At 38.6% G+C, this 23,276-nt stretch overlaps 1 protein-coding gene across 1 annotated transcript in view; it reads left to right on the forward strand.

The window, feature by feature from the left end:
* Nucleotides 1-5,961: 5,961 nt before the first annotated feature.
* The window catches only part of ROR2 (receptor tyrosine kinase like orphan receptor 2), a 138,806-nt gene continuing 121,491 nt past the window's right edge, over nucleotides 5,962-23,276 (forward strand). Inside the window, exon 1 of the mRNA XM_077790230.1 lies at nucleotides 5,962-6,035. The gene's annotated coding sequence lies outside the window, so the exon portion shown is untranslated. The remainder of the gene's footprint in view (nucleotides 6,036-23,276) is intronic.

Below are 23,276 nucleotides of genomic sequence, written 5' to 3' on the forward strand. Positions count from 1 at the left end.
GTCTGGGGATGAAGAGGGAAGGTTTTGTTTTACCACATGGCTGATCCCTTCTGCAGGATTGTAGTGTGTTTAGCTTGCCTCTACTAGACTGTTGTCTATCTGGGGGCTTTCTGGGACTCCAAAAGCAGGGAGTTGCAAGAAACTTCATGTCTATAATAAGAAAAAATAAGTTGTGATGACTACTTCTGCTTTTCTTACAAATTTTACATCTTTCTCAAGTATATCCATCTGTCTGTGGACCTGAATCTCCATGTCCAATCCTGAAGACTGCCTGTTTCCTAGATAAAGCTACCATTAAAAAACAAAACAATAACAACAACAACAAAAAAACCAAACAAAAAACCCAAAAAACAAACAACAAAATACCCTCAAACCCAGACCAAACTTAATTTAAAAAAAACCCTTATCTTTTATGGTTTTATCTCTCCCAACTTCCCACATAACTGTCTTTTATAAACTGACAGGCACATCAGGTTCTCAAATGAACACTCTCCATAGTCAGTACCCTATGAATGCTGACTTAAATTCTTGGTTCAGTTCAGGTTTGTTTGACACCTTCACATCTAGATGATCTTTCAAAGTGAAATAATATATGTCTTTGTAATGACTTGCAAAAATCTGATACATTTCTAAATTGAACAGTATTTTTATCCTGCAGAGTGTAGGAATCTTTGGTGTAGGATCCACTGACATGGTTGTGTCTGTCTCACTGATATAATGACATATTTTTTCTCTTGCCTTGTAAACTGCAGCACTTAGCACTTTATCCCAGTACTGTGAGCTTGGGTAGTACATTATAGTTCTTTATGAACTCTGAAAGTAACTTAGGGTGTCAAAGATGAATAGACAACCTTTATTTTACTTTGCAGTCAGTCAAATATCTGATGGTTTTGCTCCAGTCCGACAGCCAGAACTTGCCTTGGAGTTTATATAAGTTAAATAGCTACCATTTTAATTATTCACATGCTATTTACAACACTGTAGCATGCTAGTGACATGGGATGGCTGACATAAACCACTGAAATAAATATACATAAGTAATTCAGTACAACCAACAGAATGATAATGAAAACTGCATGATAAAAGAACCTTGGTTTTATTTTTTGGAGCATGAGACTAAATGCCAAGATCACCCTTTGCTGTAATCATAACAATTTCAAGGAGCGTTTGAGTCCTGAATTAAATAAAATCAGATACTTATGTTCTTGTTTAATTTATATAGAGAAAACCTAAGCCCCAGTCCCTATTCAGATCTTTATCTTCAATAAGTTATTCTGTAATTGTTTCATGTGTCGGAATAACAGATACAGAAGGGAGATGCAGCATTTTCCCCCTTTCAGTTTTTATGACTAGAGATGTTTGAGGGTACATCAGTCTGAAACTGCTGCAGGATGCTCAAACCATTGGGTGAGTGTGATTTTACAAGTTAGGGCAACTGGCTCTGGTTTTGGGAGTGTTGTCTGCATCCTAACTTATGAATCAAATGAAACACTTTGTTTATTGTTTCCTGTGGTTCTAGGCATGAGAAATATTCTTGGTGATCTTCTTTTAATAACAGTGTTGATGGTATGAATGTTTGCAGATTTGTTTATTCTGGTGGGTTGGCCCCTGTAGCAGTACTACAAGTTTTTGTACATTGACCTAGAAACAAAAGCAAGGACACAGCTCCTGAGAAATGGGTGAAATACCTTTCTCCTGGTAGAAATGGGTTTTACCTTCTGGAGGTAAAATAACTCCTTCAAAATACTTATTGTCACTATTTCAGTACACACACACACACAGATTTCTCAAAATCATATATAGTTTAAGCATAAGAAGCCATGGTCTAAAAGTGTGGATCAAAACCAGATTTTTTTTCTGGTAGGAAAAGATTTTCTAATGAGTGTTTTTAAATTGTGTTTTATTTAAATATTTACATGGTTTGGTTCATGAAAAAAAAAACACCAACAAAACAACAAACCACAGAAATAGGCAGGTAGACTGTAAACATGCAGTTCTTTATTTGAATAGCTGCTCCAGAATATTTTCTTTTTGTTTCACAAACTGTAACATTTATCAGGCAACCAAGTCTCATCAAATTCACTATGCTCGAATCACAAATGCATCAAATACACTAGACTCAGTGTCTGAGCAATCCAGCTGGGCTTTCCCTTGTGCCTTCCCAGTTCCAGCCCAAACTCTCCAGTTTGTTTGCATACAATGGCAGAGCTCCAGTAAGTGGAGTAGAATGTGTCCCACTCTTCTGGACAGTGTATTGTGACCAAGTATTTCTCTGAGGACTGAGATCTCGACAGAGGTTAAGAGCCCAGCTCTCCATGGGTTAGGCTGGTATTTGCTGGTCCAATACGTAACACTGAGCACAATCACCTCAGCTTTCTTCCAAAACATGTTCTTCAGAAGACAGCGGCTAAAATTGTATGTGTGGTTAGAATCAGGCACAGTTTGTCAAGAATCTCAAGCGTTGAAGCAGGAATGTTTCTGGACCTCTGTGCAGGTGATTGTTCAGTTGCTGTGGCTGGGGCAGTTCTGAACACGTGTAACTGATCACACAAGGAATGTTGACACCTAACAGGATTCGACTAAGAATTAATGTTCAAGACTAAACAGGTGCATTTTTGCATTGCAAATTTGGACTTTAGCATCTGAATCCTAAGTTTTATGCCCAAATCCTTTTTTCATTTTTGGCCAACAGAGATGTATTTTAATACTGGAGAACTAGGCCCAAGAGTTGATCCTGAAAACGTGAATCATGTAGGTAATGTTTTCTGGATTGCCTTCATCACAAGAATAAAAGGATCAGGTGGGGAATTAATTTTTTTACTAAAGATAGTGTACCAATTAAAGCTTATCTAAGCTTGCAGGATGATTATAGACACACTGAGACCTTCAGGTTGGAACTACATTTAATCTTACACTTTCTTTAAAGTCACATTTGTTATATTTATTATGAAAGCAGACAAAAATGGCAGAGGGAATCCACCCCAACTCTGTCAGGGAATCCTAAGGAAAGTCATACTGAATTCCAGCTTTGCCCATTACTCTTAACTGCTCCTATCAGGCACATACCATATGGTCATGCAAACAAATACATGCACAGCTTTTTTTTTCTCAGCTAGTGACAAAACAGTTTGAGACCATATGCTGCACAACACATGTGAACTCTCTAATGGCTTATGTGAATTGGGGGAACCAGCTCAGAATGTGCAGTTGTTCCGTGTGTCTTTGCTGTACATGTTTTTCTACAATACAGAGAGAGAATTTGTGCTGTGGTTTCTTCACTATAGTGACTTTACTTGCAATGTGAAATATGAATAACAGTTTCTGTGATTAGTGATAAAATAATTTGTGGGACTGAAAGTGACTTAAATTCTCAATACCTAACTTGGCCTAGTCATTTAACCTTCATGAAACCATCAGTTTCCCCTCCCAAGTCATAAAAATTATTCACAGCCAAAGTTTCTATCAAATGCTAATTTATTCCCAAATGCAAGAAGTGGATCTATATCCTAGTTATTTTGTGAGATCTTTGAGACCATAAGAGAAAAAACCAAAATATTATATATTGGGATGATTATGCAAAATGTAGACAAATTTATACAGACATTTTTATTTCCTATTAAGGTTGTAAGGCAAGTAACACATCTATACAATCATAAATTTCAGAAGAACATAGATTTTGAACTTGTAACACTTTAAGCAGGAAATTGTTGCAGTTTTTAACCACCCAAACTTTTTAAAAAGTCATAACACTCTCTGTTTTAGTTTCTTGGGGACACTTCTTCACACTGATTTTATGTGTTAATGTGCAACCAAATTTTTTTGTTGATGCAGAGATAAGAGGTGTTCTTAATAAAAGAAGGTGCGGAAGGAGCTGATCTTCATGAATTGAGCTACCAAAAAAGGTGGGGGGTGAGGTGGATTAGGGAGGCCAGAATTTTGATGCAGGTCTCTGCTGTTAGTTATACACTGCACATGATAAAGAAGGAAGTAGATTTGCTAACACATCATAGTATACCTATTACTGGCAAGGGCTGTAAACCACTGGTATGCACCAGTCTTTTTACCACAGAAAGAAAATTAAAATTGTTCTAGTAGAGAAAACATCTCCAGCACTGTGTCGACCTCAAGTCAGTCATCATCAGACTCCCAAAATTTTGGAGGAATAAGGGGCTATTCAGTGTTGCAGGAAAACAGATTAGGGTTATCAGGGAACATATAACTGATTATTTCAAAGGAAATGAAAATATTTAGGTTTTTTTTAGTGCAACAACATAAAGGTTGAGGCATGATTCAGTCATTTTATGTCACAGAGAGGGGAAGTGGGAAGGCAAGTAACGGCACAAGAGAGAAGGAATATAAACTAATTTGAATATACATGTCTGGAAGTTAGGAGCATGTTCCTAACTATCAAAGATGCAAAGTCTGGAGTAGCCTTTAATCCAAGGAATGGAGTTTATAAAAAGGATTATCACTACTTTTCCCTTAGGTTTCATAAGTTTATGAAAGGGATTTTAAAATGTGTTGTTGTTTTGATGGCAAGAGCTGAATCAATCAGTCCTACATTCCTGCCAAAGAGGGATCAGGACCTCCCTTTGTCAGTCTTAGGTGCCAGAAAAATTTTCAAGATGGAACTGAAAACTTGAGAGAAAAGCAGGGCGCAAAAGGAGGAAGAAAGAATATGTTGTAAAGTTAGCCTTAGTTTGCGTTTCAAAGTAAATTTAATAGAAAATTATTTTCACTAAAATTATTGTGACTTTAGAGCTTGATTTGGAAATGTGAAACATGTAGGTAATGTTTAAAGGCATTCAGTATTACTCAGCATCAGATCTTTAGAAATTAAATCTAAAACAATAGAAATGTATTTGCAGAGAAGACGTCTAATTAAATATGCTGTTAAATGATAATTTTAAAACCACAGTAATTAATTGGCTGAACTGTATCCTTGGAACTTATATGGGGCAGTTAAAAGAAGCCTGTTGACAGTTCTGCATTATCTTGGAATACTGATTTATTTGAACTGCAAACGCAAATCAGGACAACTCCTTCCCTCATTCTTCACCCCCCCCCCCCCCCGCCTTCCCCCTCCCTGCAAAACATCAGCTCGAAAAGCTTACTTAAATTATGCTCAGAATGCTCTTATTTCTGGTAATAAATAACCTGGAAATATTTTGAAAGTTTACTGGAAGCAGAATATTTTCTGCCAGCTGAAGATAGAAAGAAAACTACTTTTGACACCCCATCATGAGAAAAGCGGTAGAGCACAAAGAAGATCCCAGCCGCGCTGGTTCTTGCCTCTCGGAGTACGTGCGGCGGGGCTGACGCTCCTGGGCGCTTTGGGGGCAGGAGAAACTATGTTCAATCTACTGTTTTTATCGCTGTAGGGGCGCAAAAACTCTTCAGTTGTGCAGCGAGGAGGAAGAAGGAAGGGAGAAAAGCCGTAGCGGTTTTGGCCGACGTACCCTTCGCCCGCTCCTTTTTGTTTTAATAGGGAATTTTGTGAGGAAGGTTGCAGGCTCCTGAGGCTTCTGGGAGCAGGACTCGCCTTTCAGAGGGGGCCCAGCTCCTGCTGGCTCCGGGTGATCGCGGAGGGAGCGCGGAGGGAAAAGTATAAAAGTAGGCGCGGGCGCGGCTGGGGCTGGGGCCGGAGGCTGCCCCCGGCAGAGGGTGCCGCAGCCCAGGGACGGTCCCCGTCCCGTCCGCCCCCCGGCCGCTCCCCTCCCTGCGCCGAGCCCCGGGTGACGTTCGGATGCTGGGCAAGGAGGAGGCGGAGGAGGAGGAGGAGGAGGAGGAGGAGGAGGAGGGGAAAGGAGCGCAGCTTCCCCCGCCCCCAGTCGGGGCCGGTCCGTTAGCGGGAGCGCAGGGCCGGCGGAGCCCGGGACGAGTTTGCGGCGGTGCCTCCGGAGCCTCCTCGGTGCGCGGCGCCGCGCGGGATCTGCGCCGGGCGGGCAGCATGGGCCCCGCGGCACGGCGCGGCCCGGCGCGCCGCCTCCTGCTGCTGCTGGCGGCCGCCGCGCTCCTTCGCCCCCGCGCCGCAGGTAAGGAGCGCGACTCCCGGCTGCAGGGGAGGATGCTTCTGCTCTTCGAGTAGAGGGGTGTATGGGGAGAGGGGAGGCAGGAAAAGTTGCTCCTGTTCCTAGGAGGATTGCGCGTATGCATTCGGGACGGGCGGACCCGCCAGCATCCCCAGGTGGTGATTCATGTTAGCTACTTTTCCTTCCTTTCCTACCTTTTTTCTTTTATTTTATTTCCCCCCCTCTTTCTTTTACTTTATTGTCTTCCTCTCTCGCTTTCTTTCCGCCATCCTTTTATTTTTTCTTTTTTTTTTTTTTTCCCCTTTTTCTTTTTTTCCCTATGTTCTTCTTGGCACAATGGAAACCTGATGTTATGTTCTTTACGAGGGGGCGGGGGTTGGCAGGAGGCGAGGGCAGCTACAATTTTTACCCCGAGCGCATCCCCGCGCCCCTGCCCCACTCGGGCAGCAAGCGCTTCGTGTCTCTTTTCGGCCGGCTCAGCTTTCCGATGCTGGTTGGTAGCTACTGGGGGGGGGGAGGCAGGCTGGAGGGAGAAAGGAGAAAACAAAGGAAAAGTTCGGGGTTTTGCCGAGGGTGGACAGCAATGAGCGGAGCTTCCTCCTCTCTGCCCGCCCTCCAGCCCTCTCCTCGGAATGGTTATAATAATGCGTTATTATTTGGGACGTTGAGTATTGCCAGAATCTCAGCGGGAACCAGGAGGGGATTAAAGTTGAGTGGGCGAGGGGGCAGCCGCCGTTCTCGCAGCTCATGGAGGCTCTGCGGGGTTTCTTTCTGTGTGTTTTTGGGCTTTAGAGGGTCCCATTTTCTCTGTGTACCTGGCCGACCCTCAGGGACTGAGGAGGTCAGACTCTGGGCTCAGGAAACTCTAGGACGCGCGGTTCAGTGAGCTCCGCGATTGTTTTTAGGGCTGAATAAACTGTCCCTATTAACATCTGACCTTGCGCCGTGGCAGCAGCGGTGCGGCTGCTGAATAGATGCCAGTTTGTGCGGCATCTCCGAGGGTAGCGCCGTGATTTAGAGGCCTTAAGGGAACATGTGGGGTTGGAGAGCCACGATGGTGTAAGACAGTTCCTGTAAAATAAGCCGCATGATTTTTTTAAAAAAATTTTTATTTTTTTTTTTAATTTTCCCCTCCTCCACTTGCGCCTAAGTTGTGTGGTGCTTTCAGAGCAGGAAAGGGGAGGCTTAACGTTTTCGTTTTCTCTGGGATGTGAAATGCACCGCTGAGGTAAGAGCTGCCGGATCCAGCTCTTTGATCTTTCATGAAGCCATTCTCTGGAAAATTGCCCTCTCCCCCTCTGCAGCAGATAAACTTTACTCTCAAAGTCCTTCCCGGGAGTCTTTGCCCAGGGACAAGCGGATGACAAGGCTGCACCATTTCCATGCCAGGTTTGTAACCCTTCCCGTTCTGTCCTCGCCGGGCAGCGCGGGAGCTCGGCGGGTTAGCAGTGCCTTCCTCTCCCGCCTTTCCCGGCTTTAACTTAATTGCACCGACGTGCTGGAGGAGACCGATGATGTCTTTAAGGAAAAACAGTGATGCTGTAGATTAGAGGGGACTTGTTAATCAATTGCACGTTTGAAAGAGCTTTTCTTCCCTTTGTTGCTTTCGCTAATCCATTTAGCTCTCCCCGGGAGGTGACAGATGCCTATATTTCCTGTTATTCAGCTCCGGGGACCGAGGTCGTGCCATTTGTTGCCTTGCCATGAAGGGAGAGGGTCAGCAGAAAGATAGAGGTCTGGGAGCTTTCCGGGGCGAGAGCAGGAGGCGGGCATGTTACAGCTCGCGGATTTGGGGTCAGTTCCCGTCGCCTTTATTTTTCCTAGAGCCTTTATTGCTCCCTTTGAAGAAGCTGCCCCGCTGCTCTGCCCCTCCTGCGGGGTCCCGGGCTCCGGGGATCCCCCGGGGCCGCAGGGAGGATGGCGGGCGTCCTCCGAGAGGAGATGCCGGGTTGTCTGTCCCCGTCCCCGCTTTTTCCCCTTCACCCTGAGCAGCTCGCTCTGTTTTCCGAAAGCAGCGGCAAAGAGCTGTGCGCAAGTGTCCCGTGAGCTTCTTTGCTTTCTTCCTTCCTTCGTTCTCTTGCCTCCCGCTGCTGCCCGAGAACACCGTCACCGGTGCATCTGCCACGGCCAGACTCTCTCTGCCTTCCCACGGTTTCCCGGAGGATGGAGGTGTGCGGGCTCCCGGGAACCTCTGGCCGGAGCTGCCCACGGGTGGATGGAGCGCCTGGCGCTGGGAAAACGGGCTGGAAAGGCGCTGGGAGTGTGGCAGCGTATCTCCGTCCTCTGTTGTGGACAATGTACCACCCCATCTGCTTGTAGATGCTCTCAGGCGACACGTCAGGCTCCAACCTTCTCTGGGCAGTATAAAATCATAAATTACCATTAAAAGTGTATTGGGGTTTATAGTTTCTTTTTTTTTTTTTTAGCACTACCTCATACTTGTGATAATCGTTTCAACCACCTGTAGAAAGTGTGGATTCACTCTACTCGATAGGCATGAAGTTTGAGACTCCATTTTCTTTGAATAAGCAGCACCAGTGGTTGAGAGCCCATAATCACAGCAATAAATTCTTGTGTACTTCTATTGTTGAGGGGTATTCTTCTGTTTAATTAGATTTGCTTAATGGTAAACAGAATATTTGTTAATCTACATTTCATTTAAAGGTTTATTTTAAAAAATGTTATTTCAGCCTTTTCAGTGTTCACTTATAGAATATGGCCAGGTGAGAGGCAACGTTGAAAATGGTGATGCACAATGGACCCGGCTTACAGACTTTTGCTCCCTCACCATTAAATAGGAAAAGACGTTTAATAAACTGGAAGTTAATGCTTATGTGACTTGAGAAATATGCAGAATGCAGCGTTAAAAAAAAAAAAAACAACAAAACAATCAGACAAAATAACAAACACAAAAACTCTGTCAATAGAATGTCAAGGAATGAAACCATAATGGTAAATCATGCCTATGATTTCGAAAGCCCTGAAGTTTGTAAACTTCTACCTAACTTCATAAAGGAAAACAACACTCTATTTTCAAACTTTTTTACAATGTTTATGGAGAAGTTAATACAAGCATGGATTACTTCTGAATGCCTTTAAATGCTGAACTACAAAAAGTTGTAAAATACTTAAATCTTTAAAGTTGCATAAGATTTAGCTATAGATCCATCCTGATTTTTATGTAAGAGATTCAGCTCTGGAAACTGTACACAAATAATCTGAAAAAGTCAGTACATCTTTGAGTACAAGGAGTTTGCAGATTGCTTTTAATAAATTATATTGATCACATTAACTATTTTTAGGTCAAATCGTAATCAAACTTTTCTAGCATTAATTAAGTTGTTTGTTTAGTGATGAAGTTCATCTTTGAGTCAAGAGTTGGCACTATTTTTTTTTTTTTCCTCTTGAGTGTCTCGATTAAATGAAGCATTTGTAGTGGAATTGCACTTTTCCCCTTAATCTCTTTGTTGCTGTAAACAGCACATAAATGCAAGATGCTGGAAGAAAAGGAGATGAGAGACAAGGCAAATGAATCCTGTTTACTGAGTTTGCAGTTGTTTGCAGAAAAGCTGATCTTATTTCTAAACTCACTGCACTTTGTCTAGGGTGTGAATAGCTTTCAGGCACTAGCATGGAAATATGTTTGACCACTAATTAGGAAACTGACAATCTTAGTCCACCAACCAGTGAGAAGGAAGAGTAAAAGGAAAGAATGGTAAGAAATAATGTGGTTTCTTTGATAGCTGTGAGAATATTCTGTATAGAAGACTTGTGGAGTTCTTTTCATAACTTATTCTCAGAGTCGTAAATTCACATTTTAGATTAAATAAAAATATATTTTATAAGCAGTCAGAATTTCAAGCTTTTAATCACAATTCTGATTGAGAGAATTTATTTTAAAGGTCTCTTTGTATTTATTTTTTAACATGGCAGATGAAAAAATATTAAGCAAACTTTTTTCATTTTTTCAAAAATAATAGTTCTTTCTATAGATTTTCACTGTTGCCTTCTGTGGTTGCTCAGAAGGAAGAAATGCTACTTTACAGTATTCCATCTAATTTATAGCATCTGTCACTATGTTCTCCGTGCAAAGAATGGTTTGCTATTTAAGTTTGTTTATTCATTGTGAGGCTGTTGCTTTATAAAGGAAGTTGTCATTAGGCTCAGCATGTCTGGAAAGCATGCAAGCACTCAAATCTTCTAATCCAGTGACTACAAAGTAGTTAACGCTTCAAAGAAAAGGAACGACAGGATTTTGTTGCACTGAAAGAAGATGCATTGTTTGTTAATCCTACTTTTAGTTGTTACTCTACTAAAGACTGCTACAGCCTTCCTAGTAATCATTTGAGACTAACATGGATTTTACTTGAATTACTGTCTTTTCTCTTGGTTTTGTCTAAACGTTAGTAGTGAAATGTCCCTTACAATTTTTTGCATTTACTTTTTCTGGGTCTTTGCCATACACCATTATTCATATGCAGAATCCTGGTAGATAGTTTGGCTGATGTTTTCCACACCCTTGACTCACAAACAAGCTTTTTCTATTGACATCTGTTTGTCCTCCTTGTCTAGCTTGGGAAAGAACTTCCTCTTCCAAGTGATGCCAGCTGGTGATCTTTTTTTTAAAACTAAAAATATCTGTACATGGCTTTCCAGGCCATAAAGTATACTTTTCAAAAAGTCAAAGGGTCATCTCTTAGCTAAAAAATTGTGACTTTGTCTTTTAGATGGCAATGGGTAAAAGCTTTAATTTAAGAACCTAACAAATCTGCATTTTAGTATCACTGAGAACAAGAAATCACAATAGAAATACATTTCACTAAGTAATACACTGTTATTGCAACAGGCATAAGTAAATGAATTCCACTAATGTTGAAGACCCTGTGTGAGTATCCTACAGACTGTTCCATCCTTCTGAGCAGGTGTAAATGAGTCTGTGTGTATCTCCTTGACCCACTGGGCACACGCATCAGTAGTAGTGTGAGCTGCTTCATGAAGCACAGAGAACATACACCTCTGTGCTGATTGAATTAGCTCTTCATGTACATTAGTGCCTTGTGGTTTTGCTGTAATGTGTGCCTGTCTCTGATGGTGAAGAGGAGTGATACAGTAGCTGAGGGAGAGGAAGGGTATCACAGTATTACTGGTTCTGCAGAAAAGTATTTAAAGAAATGAGTGTGCCTGTCCCTCTGAATCTAGAGCAGAATTCACTGACATCTCCTAAAGAGAAGGCAGTATGGTTGGTGAGGACATAGTTTTACAGACACCTGAAATTCGGTTTATTTAGTTAAATCAGCAAGCTGGCTCCACTGAAAACAGCTGTAGAGAAGCAGAAGAATATACGGACAGAAAATTAGTGCAAGAGATAAGGCATTTTTTTCTTCCACTGTAATGATTTTTATTGAAGCAACAGGAAGGTGTGTGCAGTATTCTTTCTTGACCAAAAAGCACAATGTGTATATTGTCATACCTATGAAACCTCTACTGAACTTAGATTTCTGTCTTGTACTTCCTTTGTTAGTCGTCCTTTTATATGATGGCATAAACATTTAATTTCAGTAACTTCAGGTTACTTGTCTTCATCCCTTGCCACTTGTCTTCATCAGAACTGCTCTACAGTGTTCATTTAACAGTTAATCTGGTAAATACGTTTTCAAGGTGAAGTAGTTTCTATAAATTATTTTCCTTGATTTTCACAGTTTGACACCTTAGCATTATTTTTCTTCCCTGTAGTATTGTCTATGTATGAAGAATAACTTGACTGGTTGTATAAAGAAGAGATAAATTCTGTGAGAGTTCTAAAATTCTAAAGGCTTACTTTTCAAAACAATCTACACAACTGTCTAGTTGAATCATATATGAAACTAAAAATGGATTATTCTTTGCCAGAACAGTAACACAATCACATATTCAGTTATTTTGTAGATAGAGAACAGAAAATATACCACAAAAGACAGGAGAAATTGTATTAATGTGTCTTTAAGTATAAAAATTATGGTTTGAAAATGATAAACTTGATTTCTACTGGTCAGAAACACTCTCCTAAGTCAAATGAACCAGGAAAAAACCAAAAATTATTGTATATAAGTCTAAAAGGAATCACAGGGCTCTACGAAGGGCAGACTGCTGCACAAATGGAGGAGATTGGTTTCTTCCATGTCTACAACAGAATAGATGGATGTCATATCTCTGACTTGGTTTGTGCAGGAGACACAAAAGATTTTTTTGAACAACTAAGTTCAGGGACAGAGATAAACACTCCAGGGAAATCCTAGGAGCAGGTTAACTTGAAGTACACACACCTCAGGTGTTGGAACCACGTTTCACAGGAAGATATTAACATTGCACACCGAGGGACAGGAGGTCTGAGATACAGCAGTGCCACCTCAGATTGGATGAAGATGTTGTGGGACCTTGCTTGTTCTTCTTCTCTTTGGAAGCAGAACAAACAAAGGTCTGATTGTATAAGAATAAAATGTCTCTGGAGGAAAAAAAACAATGTTCTAGAAACATGAATTCAGTTTGCTTGGATTTGCATGAGAAATTATTCATATGAATATATCAAAAATATTATTGAATAGAGCAAGGTCTGCAAATGAGAAAATGGGGAGAAAAAAGGAAAAATGGTGTTACTTGGCACTCTTGGACTACAGCAGCTAAATAATTTTAAAGTAGGTTCTGTCAATCTCTTGTATGAGCCAATAATAAATAAATCTGCTTGAAAGCTTAAGATGCCCTAACAATGTATAAAATTTTCTGCGTCATTCATCATCTGAAAGTTTAGGAAGAAGTTATAAGATATAAAGAGAATGCTGAGATTTTTTTATGCTTAGAATGAGAGAGCATGTATTCTGGATGATAAGTTAATAAGTGGTTTTGCTCTGCTTGTTTCTAGTTTGGGAAAGTGACACAGCAGATCTGTGTTATAGAAAAAGTCCAATAATAACACTAGAGCTACTAATGTTTGCAGCAGTGTTTCTGTATATAATAAAATTTATCCCTTCTTAAAAATCCATAAATATAAATAGGCAAGTGAAGGCTGCAGACAGAGAACCCAAATATAATATCATATGTACCCTTTTATTTCAGGCAATAACAGTTCTGTTCTGGTTCTAAATATGTGTTGGTTTCTACATTTTGCTGACACACTAGAGGAGCATTTTTTATATAAAATATCCTTTTGACATGTGCTGCCCTGATGTATATTTGTCACGCAAAACAAAACATGGAAACTGCATATCAGAGAGCTGACTCAATGCAAATTAACCCTGCAGGATACAATTAATTTCTGTCCAGGCTCCCTGAATTGGATTCCCTCCAGTCCCATGCATCCAAGATCCACCAGCACTGCTGTGGGGAAGAGATGGTAGATGGCTGGGAGGGTGAGCACATGGCAGCCCTGGCAGAGCTAAAATTGCCATGGAACTTTATTCTTGGGCAGAAAATCAGATATGTAAAAGTATCAACATAGTTGTGTGAGCTAGAAATTTTAGAGACAGTTCCACAATATTATTGTAATTGAAGGCTGTCTAAGATATGGATTGTGCAGAGTAAAGCTGAACCTGTGCAGTTTAAATAAGAAAATTCTCTTGCCTGTCTCCAAAGTCTAGTCTGCAAACAGGTGTTTGATTAGTTGTCAGGTTCTTACCACAAACTGCCTTAGCCATTTGTCTTTGTGTTAGAACTCATGAATCTTCAGCAATTGTTGCTTAAGTTGCATTTTAGGAGTTTACTGAGTTTTTCATTGCATTATAGGTAAGATGAGCTTTGAAATTAAAGGTCTTAATAAAACAGTTTTTTCAGTCCAATAAAGAAGGAAATGGACAGAATCAAAGTTTTGTGAAAATTCTAAAGAACTATTAAATCTTCTTGAATATTCTGTAAGTTGAAAATACCAAGAATTTTTTAGCATCTATCTGTAATTTCTTTAAATCTTACTTCCTGTGCAGAAATAAAGATTATACTTCTTTTGAGTAGATGTGAAACATTTCTTTCAGCAAGCTGAAAAGAAAAAAAGAGAGGCGTCTATGTCAGAGAAACCAGAGGATTCCATTCATATAAGAATTTATTTACCAGGGAGTGGGAAATTAATTTATGATACTCTAGGAACTCAGTAGTTAAAGGATGCACTTAAACATAAAAAGATGCTTTTAAAATTGTAGTTACAGTGGTGGTTAATGATGACTCCTTCCATGGTAGACCAGAATACCTTACAAAGGGAAAAGTAGTAGTATGTAGATAAAATTGCAAGCTTGAATAGGATCTCAACCAAACCTTCATGAGAAAAACATATCTGCTGTTGTTTAAAATTTAAAAATAACTGTGCTTCATAGCTCTGCCTGGAAACAATTTAATACAACAAATTGGGTTTTTTTTAAGTATTTCCAGCCAGACCAGAAGCAGTACTTAATAAATACATTGAAGGGGTGAGTCTGTTCTTTGGATTTGGTTTTGCAAACTCAGTGAATTTGGATGTTTATATCTGAAATTACAGATAGTAATCCAACCCATTTTTCTAAAGCTGATACCACATTTATCTTTTTCTCTCTGGGTCAGTGTAGAAATATGATTCAGAAATGTGTCCTCTAACAGAGGTAGTAGAGAAATTGTTACAAAGTTCATGATACTTTGGTTTTCAAAGCAACAGAAAAAACCCAGCCATGGTTCTCTCAAATGTTATATGTAGAGAGCTTTTGGATAATGTTGCTCCTGAGAAAAATAGACTTATTTTTGCTAGTGTTTTATTTAAGAACATATCACATCTAGAAAATGTTCTGAAGAGGATCATGCTAGTCAAACACAAGAGCATTCAGAGTTAGGAAAGACAGGTTTCAGAAGTTACATTGGTCTGTAATGCAAAAGCCAAATTTAAAGTCAGGAGCAACTTTGATTCTGGAACTTGAGGATGATGTGTCCCCACAGGAAAGGACTGCAAAACCAAAGGTATTGATTTATAGCATATTTCCAGAATTACAAAACCCAGAAAATGTTATCTCACATTTACTGAACACGTATTATGTCCACAGAGGCAATTATTAGAAAGTCTTACTTCAGTGTGAAACCAAAGAGTAGACTAGATGCACTTTTCTTCCTACAGACAAGGCCTTAATAATGATCAGTGAAATACTTGTCATCTTTACTGGCACTAAATCATATTGCCATGGGATTTATAATTTCTAGAAATAGAGAAAAATCAAACCTCAATACTTGGCATTAGTCTCCGTAGAATTTTTTTCAAGTGCCTTTACCTCTGTTATATTTTCTAGGAAGATTGAGGTCTTCTGTAACCACAGTATGGTTGGGGGGAAAAGGATCTAGAAGGACATAGAGAGGTTGGATTATTTGTTCTTCTAGGCAGAACCAACTTCATTGATTCTCCATCTTCATTGGAGGTGAAAAGAGCAGAGATTGAGTGACTTCCACAGGCAGGCATGCAGGCTTAGTGATTACTTACACTTGTTTGCAATCCAAGTACATTACTTCCTGTTAAAATTTATTCCTCTACCTCTTGTAATTGTACTTGATTTTATTTTTGTGGTTTCTGAAATAGCTTGTCAAACTTTTACAGAAATGCTTCCCAAAATTTTTCTTGTCTCCTTGTAGATATCTGTCTGAACACCTACTGTTTTCTTGGCCTTTTCCTTTACATCATATTTTCTGAATCTCATGGTTGTGCTCATTCTTCTCTACTGGACCTTCTCCAAAACACCTTTCTTGAAGTGTGCTAACCAAAACTGGTATATTCTAGCTTATGCTGTACCAGGACCAGCTGAAGGAACATAATTGTTTCCTATATTTACTGGATGATGTCTTATGTCCCAGATTGAAGTCTGACTGTTTTGTGGCTAGGTGGCCTTGCTCAAGCTCTGACCCACCCCAGATCTTTCACAAAGAATTGTTGCCAAGTCCCTGTTTGGTACCAGTGAAATGGTTTAAGCAGGAAACTTTTTGCCTGGCTTCAGTCTATTGCCCGTCTTTATTCCCACCCTCTCCATACCATTTTTTAGCTGATGTTTGATTCCGTTTACTGAGACCAGAATGTTGGTAGCACATAACAGCTTAGTGTTGCCTGTGGAGTTCAGTAAGGCAGATATCCATAGCACTGAAACTTGTGAAGCTCCATTGTTTCAGTTAATCACTGAGACTTAACTCTGATGGTTTTCTAAGGAGCTGTCACTTGCCTCTATATAAAATTCCATGTCTCACCTATGAGAATGTCATAGGGAACAGCTCCATCCCTAACACCTTCAGGCTATCATTCCATAGAGGATAGGAGGTGTCATACTATGGTCCTCAGGAGCTAAACTTCCAGCAGCAGAAACTCTTGTAACATGTGTAAGTCTCTACTTCTGTGGTTTCTTCTAAAATAACTTGCCTTTCTGTAACTGTCATTTCTATAACCCCTGTAAAGTACATTTTGATATTGTACCAGATTCATCAATTTGAAAGGCAGAGAGTTCATACCTACCTATTTTCAGAAAATAATTTTTTTTTCAGAATTCAGATAAAGACCATAGAAAGTTTTACAAATGACAGTTTTCTCTCTTACACTCTTAATATCATGCCTGCATCAATTTCATGGATTAAAACTGTACCCTTTAATCTCACACTGGATCATGTATTCCTACTTCTTTTACTCTTTGAAGTCCCACATTGATTGAGTAGTTGCATGTTGTAAGAACAAAGCAATTAACTAAAACTACTCTAGCTTTGGAAGCATATGATATAAATTAATTTTTAAGCATTAATACTTACGTGAAATAAGTTATGGGTTTAAAATTGTGAAACTGATGTAAGAATAAATAGGTGTAGTTGTCATTGTCTCTACAGGGTTCTCCTAATTTCCTCCTCATCATCCCATTTTCTTCCTTCATCTTATTTTTCTGTTCTTTGATTTAATCTTTTTCGCTATAGCATGTTTCCTTCTGATATTTGGGTGTTTTGTTGTTTGAATGTTTTCATTCTGACTAATTCTTTGCCCATTTAATAGCACTTTAGATCTTAGGAATTCATAGATGTGTTATGGTTGCCTACTAAGTTCTTCAGTGATCCACAGTGGCTCTTCCCATCTGTCTGGAAAAAGAGTTCCTGGACAGCAGGTAGGAAAAATGCCTCCAAAGAGATGATTTTCTGTGACTGAATAATTAGCATGCTTCTTTGTAACTCTTGTTGCTTGAGAATCTGCTGGTATCAGCACCTGTACTTATTTTATCATGAAATAGAACACTAAAGTTAGCAAAGAGTGGTATGGGAACAGGTGCTGTGGATGGACATGTCTGAGCAGAGTGTCTGGTCTGTGAGGAATATAAATGCCTGTGGGGTGTAGAAATGGAGGTAGGGTTGTAAGAATATGTGACAGCAAATTTAATGGAGTTTAATGTGTTCATGAGTGTGGAGTGGCAGGGAACTGGAAACTTCAGCTGCTGCATCACTACCATGGCTCCAGTGCTGTCTTGGGGAAAGTCCTACCTTATACTGTGGTTACTTTTATCTTCTTCAGGACATTCAGTGTAACAGTGGCTATGTCTTTCACCCCGCTTCTATAGCAAGCTTTGCTTAGGAAAAAGAAGGGAAGTGAAATAGGGCCAGGCTGTATTTCAAATACCATTTTGAATTTGAAACACTCAAAGTGAATAGAGGTGTGAAGGAAAATTTTATCATCTACAGGTTCTGGCCCTTTGGGAGCCTTAATATGGTAGAAAAAACCATTGGACTCTGCTTTTTTAGGAAAAAACCCATGCTTTGATTTTCTGCATGTCAAAACCATAGTTGTGAAATAATCATTACATCCTTTATTATTGTACATGTCTAATGTATAAAACTATTTGTGTTCTTTTTCCCCCATCTTTGCTATTTTTCCTAGTGTGGGGATTCATTTCCCCTCACCCTTTTATTTTTTTTTCCTCCTCCCTTCCTTTCTTTTCCCCCCTTTCCTTTCTTTCCCCTCCCTTTCCTTTCTTTGTCCCCTTTCCTTTCTTCCCCCCCTTTCCTTTTTCTCCCCTTTTCTTCTCCCCCTTTCTTTTGCCCCTTCCTTTTTCCCATTTCCTTTCTTTTTGCCGTTTTCTTTCTTTCCTTGCTTTATTTCTTTCTTTCTCCCTCTGAACTGATGAAAGCACTCTCTTTGGTAATTCTGAGTCAGTTGGGTCAGTCCTGGGCTTTTCTGTGCAGAGACTGCCAAGATTTTAGAAAATATGTAGTGGTTTAGGGATTTAGTTATATGTCCAAAAGGGACAAGATTTGAGACCTCCAAATGTCTTTAATTTAAAACCATAATTTGGAAAGGATCTTTCCTGAGTCCCAAGAGAAAAAAGCCAATACTTTCATTTATACAATTAGTCATCTATCTCTGCACCATTAGGGTTGTCTTCCCTCCTGAAAAGTCTACAGTTTGTTTTGCTGCCTTAACAAAAATGAGTTCAATTGATTTAATGTTCTGTTTCATGATGTGTCTTATCTAGGTCATAGTATAGCTGTTAACAAGATATTTATGAAGTGGTAAGAATTCTCTGCTCTGCGGTGAATTTAGTCTCTAGAGTAGGGCAAAATGCTATTTAACTAGCAAATAAAGCAGTTCAACTTCAAATTATGTCAAAGTTAACTGCAACAATTTTAATCTTTCAGTAACCCCCTAAATATGTAGAATGTCTGGAACTGCTCAGAACTTCAGTAATTTGACCTCTGGTATAGAAAAAGCATTTTATAAAAATTAATATTGTAAGTAGCTATCCAAGGAAGGGATTTTTTTTTATTTAGAAACCAAGTTATTACTTTTATAATATATGCAGACTGTAAAAAACAGCTAAAGACTAAGACCCTGAGCTCACTTTTTTTGGCGCCCAAGACTTGTTTTACTGTCTTATCAATTACTGAGCTAAATTCTTCTAAGTATTTGAAGCTGGTATTTGTGACATTTTCTTGCAATTGTTTCATCTGCCATGTAACAATGTTATCAGCAGGTAATTCCTAATACCTGCACAGTTTTTATTGGTGTTTGACATGATTACAGTCACAGTGGTGAAGGCACAGGCAGTAGAAGTATTTGTGTTCTATGTGTTTCCCAGACATGCAGTGCAAATACAGTCTTTTTAAAAGGAATTCTGCATGAACCACTGCTTTATCATAAAAAGTTTTGGAAAGAGCACTGTTTGGTATTTCATTTACGTATATTGAAGCAGCAGTGGTTTGTGTCTGTGTCTCTCATGTTAACTAAAATAATAGTATGTGAGCACTTCTCTCTTCAGCGGTGTATCAGCAGACCTTATACCAGGCACGATTTTTGATGTATTGAATTTTGCGATAAATATAGACTAGCACTTACATGATAAGTGAATAATTAGCGACTTACATCACTAATTCATTGGCCATGTTTCATTAGCTCTAGAGTGCCACTCCAACTCCGTGGAAATAGTTCTGATTGGATTATCAGAAACTTAATTTTCCATGTATTTAATTCACATGAACAGCCATTTCTATGGAGTCCCTATTTCTGGCTTCATCTAGACAGGCAAACCTTTGAGAGAGTAATGTGGAATAGAATAGTTGCTTTAATCTCCTTTCTTGATGTATGTTTTCATTAGTATAATTATACATCTTAATGAAAATAAGTCTTCATGGAGATTTGATTTCATGACTAATGTGTGTTTTTGCATTAAGATAGTTTATAGTTCACTGTATGTTTTTGTTGAACTGGACAACAATGAGTGAACCTTAACCATCTAAAGACAAACCTGACTATGTCTCCGTGAGACGGCTTGGTTAAGGAAGAATGTGAACCATGACTTGCTCATACTTAAGATCCCACAAAACTGTTTATGCAAAAATCTATAGGCTGTTCTGCCATTTCTCTCCCAAGCAGCTGTCTGCTGGGATGAAGGTGTTTAAAAGATCTGGTTTCATGAGCATATTTTCTATTTTATTTTACTTCTGAAACATTTATCTTCCAGAAGGATGAAGACATTCATTTGTGTCTCATTAGTGACATTATAATTGCATGAGGAGCAGTGCTGTTCTGGAAGCAGTCTCTACATTTTCTATAAGATAGACAATTAATCTTTATTAATTAAGGTAGCATTTATACCTCTTTGATAAAGGTAGTAATTGTTTTTAACTCTGTAAGAAACCATAGAGTGTTTTACATTTTTACATGAATAAAAGATTAAAAAAAATAAAAGGTCAGACCTAAATGATCATAGTATATTTTTATAAAATTTGAACTGAAAAACATTTAACTTTCCAGATATGCCTTTTTGTATTACTTATCCATTAGTGTTCAGCATCTAAAATGGAACAGGGAGTCTCATTTCACTGACACAGTCATAGCTGTTGACTGTGTCTAGTTTTGTAGAACCAGTAACATCTTCTGAAACTCCTGTTGCCAAGGCAAACAAAATAATGAAGGCTATTTAATTTTAAAATTGTAGGAGAAAGTGAGATAGTTTTGTTTATGAGAAAAATGGAGCAGAAGGAAGTGTGAAGTGTGCTGAGAGCAGAGAAGTTTTAGTGTAAACTACCTTTCTTACATTTTTATCCAAGGAAATACAAAATTTAAGCTCTTACTGTATTTACATATCCTGGTATACACGTACCCTACTGCATTTAAGTAACTTTGACTAATTTCTGTGGTTCATTCAAAATGATTACTTGTTAAAAGAAGGGAACAGATAATACAGCATAAATGGCAAAAACTCATCAACATTTTATGAGAAACAGTATCATGAACAAGTTATCAACCAGAATTGCAAAGAGACATATAAAAATCTGATTTCAAAACAGAACGTATAGAAGAATACTAGAAATTTCATAATTGGACAGAAACCAACAGCTGTTCTAAAGTGACTGAATTTCATGTATTATCTTGCTAAAATTGATTTATTAGAAGATAGGAAAATGTACGTGAACAGTTGAATAATTGACTTATGGAATCATTGTGACATATTTTTAGTATATGTTTAGAAAAAATAAGTATTTTTCTAATTGTTATCAGTGAATCGAAAATTAAAATACTTCATCTACTAGATTTCCATTAGTAATTTTTCTATATGCCATCATTCACTCAAGCAGGTAGCAGGCTTTAAAAGTTTTTTTGTGAAGGACAGATTTCCAGGCTTCAGAAGACACTGAAATTTTTGCAGACATAGGAGAAGGGATTTAGTCTGAAGGAAGAAACTGAAATAGCGAAATAGTGGAGAGTTTTTTTGGGACTAGAAAGCCAAAACATCATCCAGACACTGCTGCTGTAGAAAGAGCTTGCTTACCTAACTGTGTATAGGGTTTTTTGGGTTTGTTCATTGTTGGTTTTTTGGAGGTGTTTTTCTGGTTCAGTTTTGTTTTGTTTTGTTTTTTAGCTTGGCTTGGTTTTTTTTTTTTTTTCCATTTTATTTTACAGGAGAAACTGTACATCTTTAATGGAAGTGGTGGAACAGTTTGTTTTATCAAAGTGGATTTTAAGATGCTGCTGACCACAGGAGTAGCAAACACTGCTCAGCTATTTTGTCTGCAGTTACTTTTTTCCCCCTAATCCTTTATCCTTTTTTACACAATTGTAGAATGCAAAGGCTTATGCTGGCTATAAGGTAATACTACAAAAAGTGTAATGCTCATCTTCAGGTTTTATAAAATGGCACAATTCTGTTGCAGTCAGTGGAGCTACAGTGAGGGTGCTACTAAACAATTTAGACTGTCTTAGACTTGACTGATGATGTTTCTGTGTCTTGAAGATACTTTAGCTTAGAAAGTCTGTGTTCAAGTAAACTGGCCTTCCCTTGAAACATTATAGTTGTAAATTGTTGTAAATAGCAACATTCCTCTTGCTTCTTATCAAAATACAGGAAAGTATTTAGTCTTGCACTTTTGCATGTCTTTGCAATTGCTTCCTGTTGGATTACAAGATATCTGTTTTTGTTTTGTTTTCCTTTTTTATTAACTTTTAGTTAAATGATGGCTGAATGATATTGTTTGGATTGCTTGACTCTAGTTTATAGCCATTCATTTTTGTTTGTTTGTTTGTTTGTTTGGTTTTTTTCCCCCCATCAAGGGCAAATCAGAAAGGTGGGATATTTCAGACTACTAGTAGGCTAGGGATTCTTTCTAAAGGCAAACTGGTTAAAATGAAAGAAAGTTTAAAAATTTTGCTTTGTGCATCTAAATTGTACTACCTTGATAGATATGTTAATGGATGCATATATTTTTATATATGTAGAAGTGTATATAAATGAAGCATATTCTTCTCTGAAGTTTGAAAATTTTCATTTGTCTAAATTAGTTTTTCTAGCTTAGTTTAGCAGTGTACTGTCCTATACCTCTCAATAGGACTTGATTTTGGTTTTTATCTCACTATAATGAGTGTCCTTGAAAATTCTGCTCATAGATCTGCTTTAATTTACAGCAGTTTGCATATCTTCAGGTTGATCTCTGTATTTTTACAGAGGGAAGGCTTTCTGAGAGTGCTGGAGCAGTCAAATACACAGCCCAGCTAATGGTCATTTGAGCAATTTTTCTTGATAACTGGGTTTACAGTGTGGTCATCCTGAAGAGGCTGATGTTCATTTGTGAGGTGGATAATAGGGCAAGGAATGACAGAAAATGAAAAGAACTGAACATTACTTAGGCTAGACACTGACTAGGAAAATGAAGTGGAAATACACACCTTTTGGGAAAATTAGGGTTGGAAGTGACCTCAATTCCTCGTGGGATCCAGGCCTCAAAGCAGGGCTAACATTTCTGTGGCTACTCTGCCTTTTAAGTTAAATCACCAAAGAAAAACAGATATCACTAAGGCATTTTTCATTTCTCTTGGCAGTCATGGTTTACAGTGTCTTTCACATTTCCTTTTTTTTTGACTCTGCAAGAATTGCATCTTGAATTAAAAGTAGTATGAATCAAATTCCAGCCTGTAATGCTTGATTGCATGGGGACTGATTTGACAGCCTGAGGTTGCCAGGAGCATTTAATTTATCTATGCATAATAGGAACGATACTCTGAGTCAGTGGGGAGTGGAGATCTTAATTTAGTTCTTTAAATATGAGGTTATATAGCTTTAATTGCTGATAATACCTGACCTAAGCCCTCTCCCTTTAGCAGGCAATGCATCATTTGTGATTTCTTTTATTTGCATTGTATACTTTACATTTGAAAAAGAGTTGTTTAAAGTGTTGTCTGGCCTCAAGAACTCTTGTTCTGTTTAAACAACTGCTCTTTTTGATTGCCCTTGACCAGCAGAATCTGAGCTGTCATTATATTTTCCT

Source organism: Lonchura striata, chromosome Z, assembly GCF_046129695.1.
Source record: "Lonchura striata isolate bLonStr1 chromosome Z, bLonStr1.mat, whole genome shotgun sequence".
NCBI classification, from domain to species: Eukaryota; Metazoa; Chordata; class Aves; order Passeriformes; family Estrildidae; genus Lonchura; species Lonchura striata.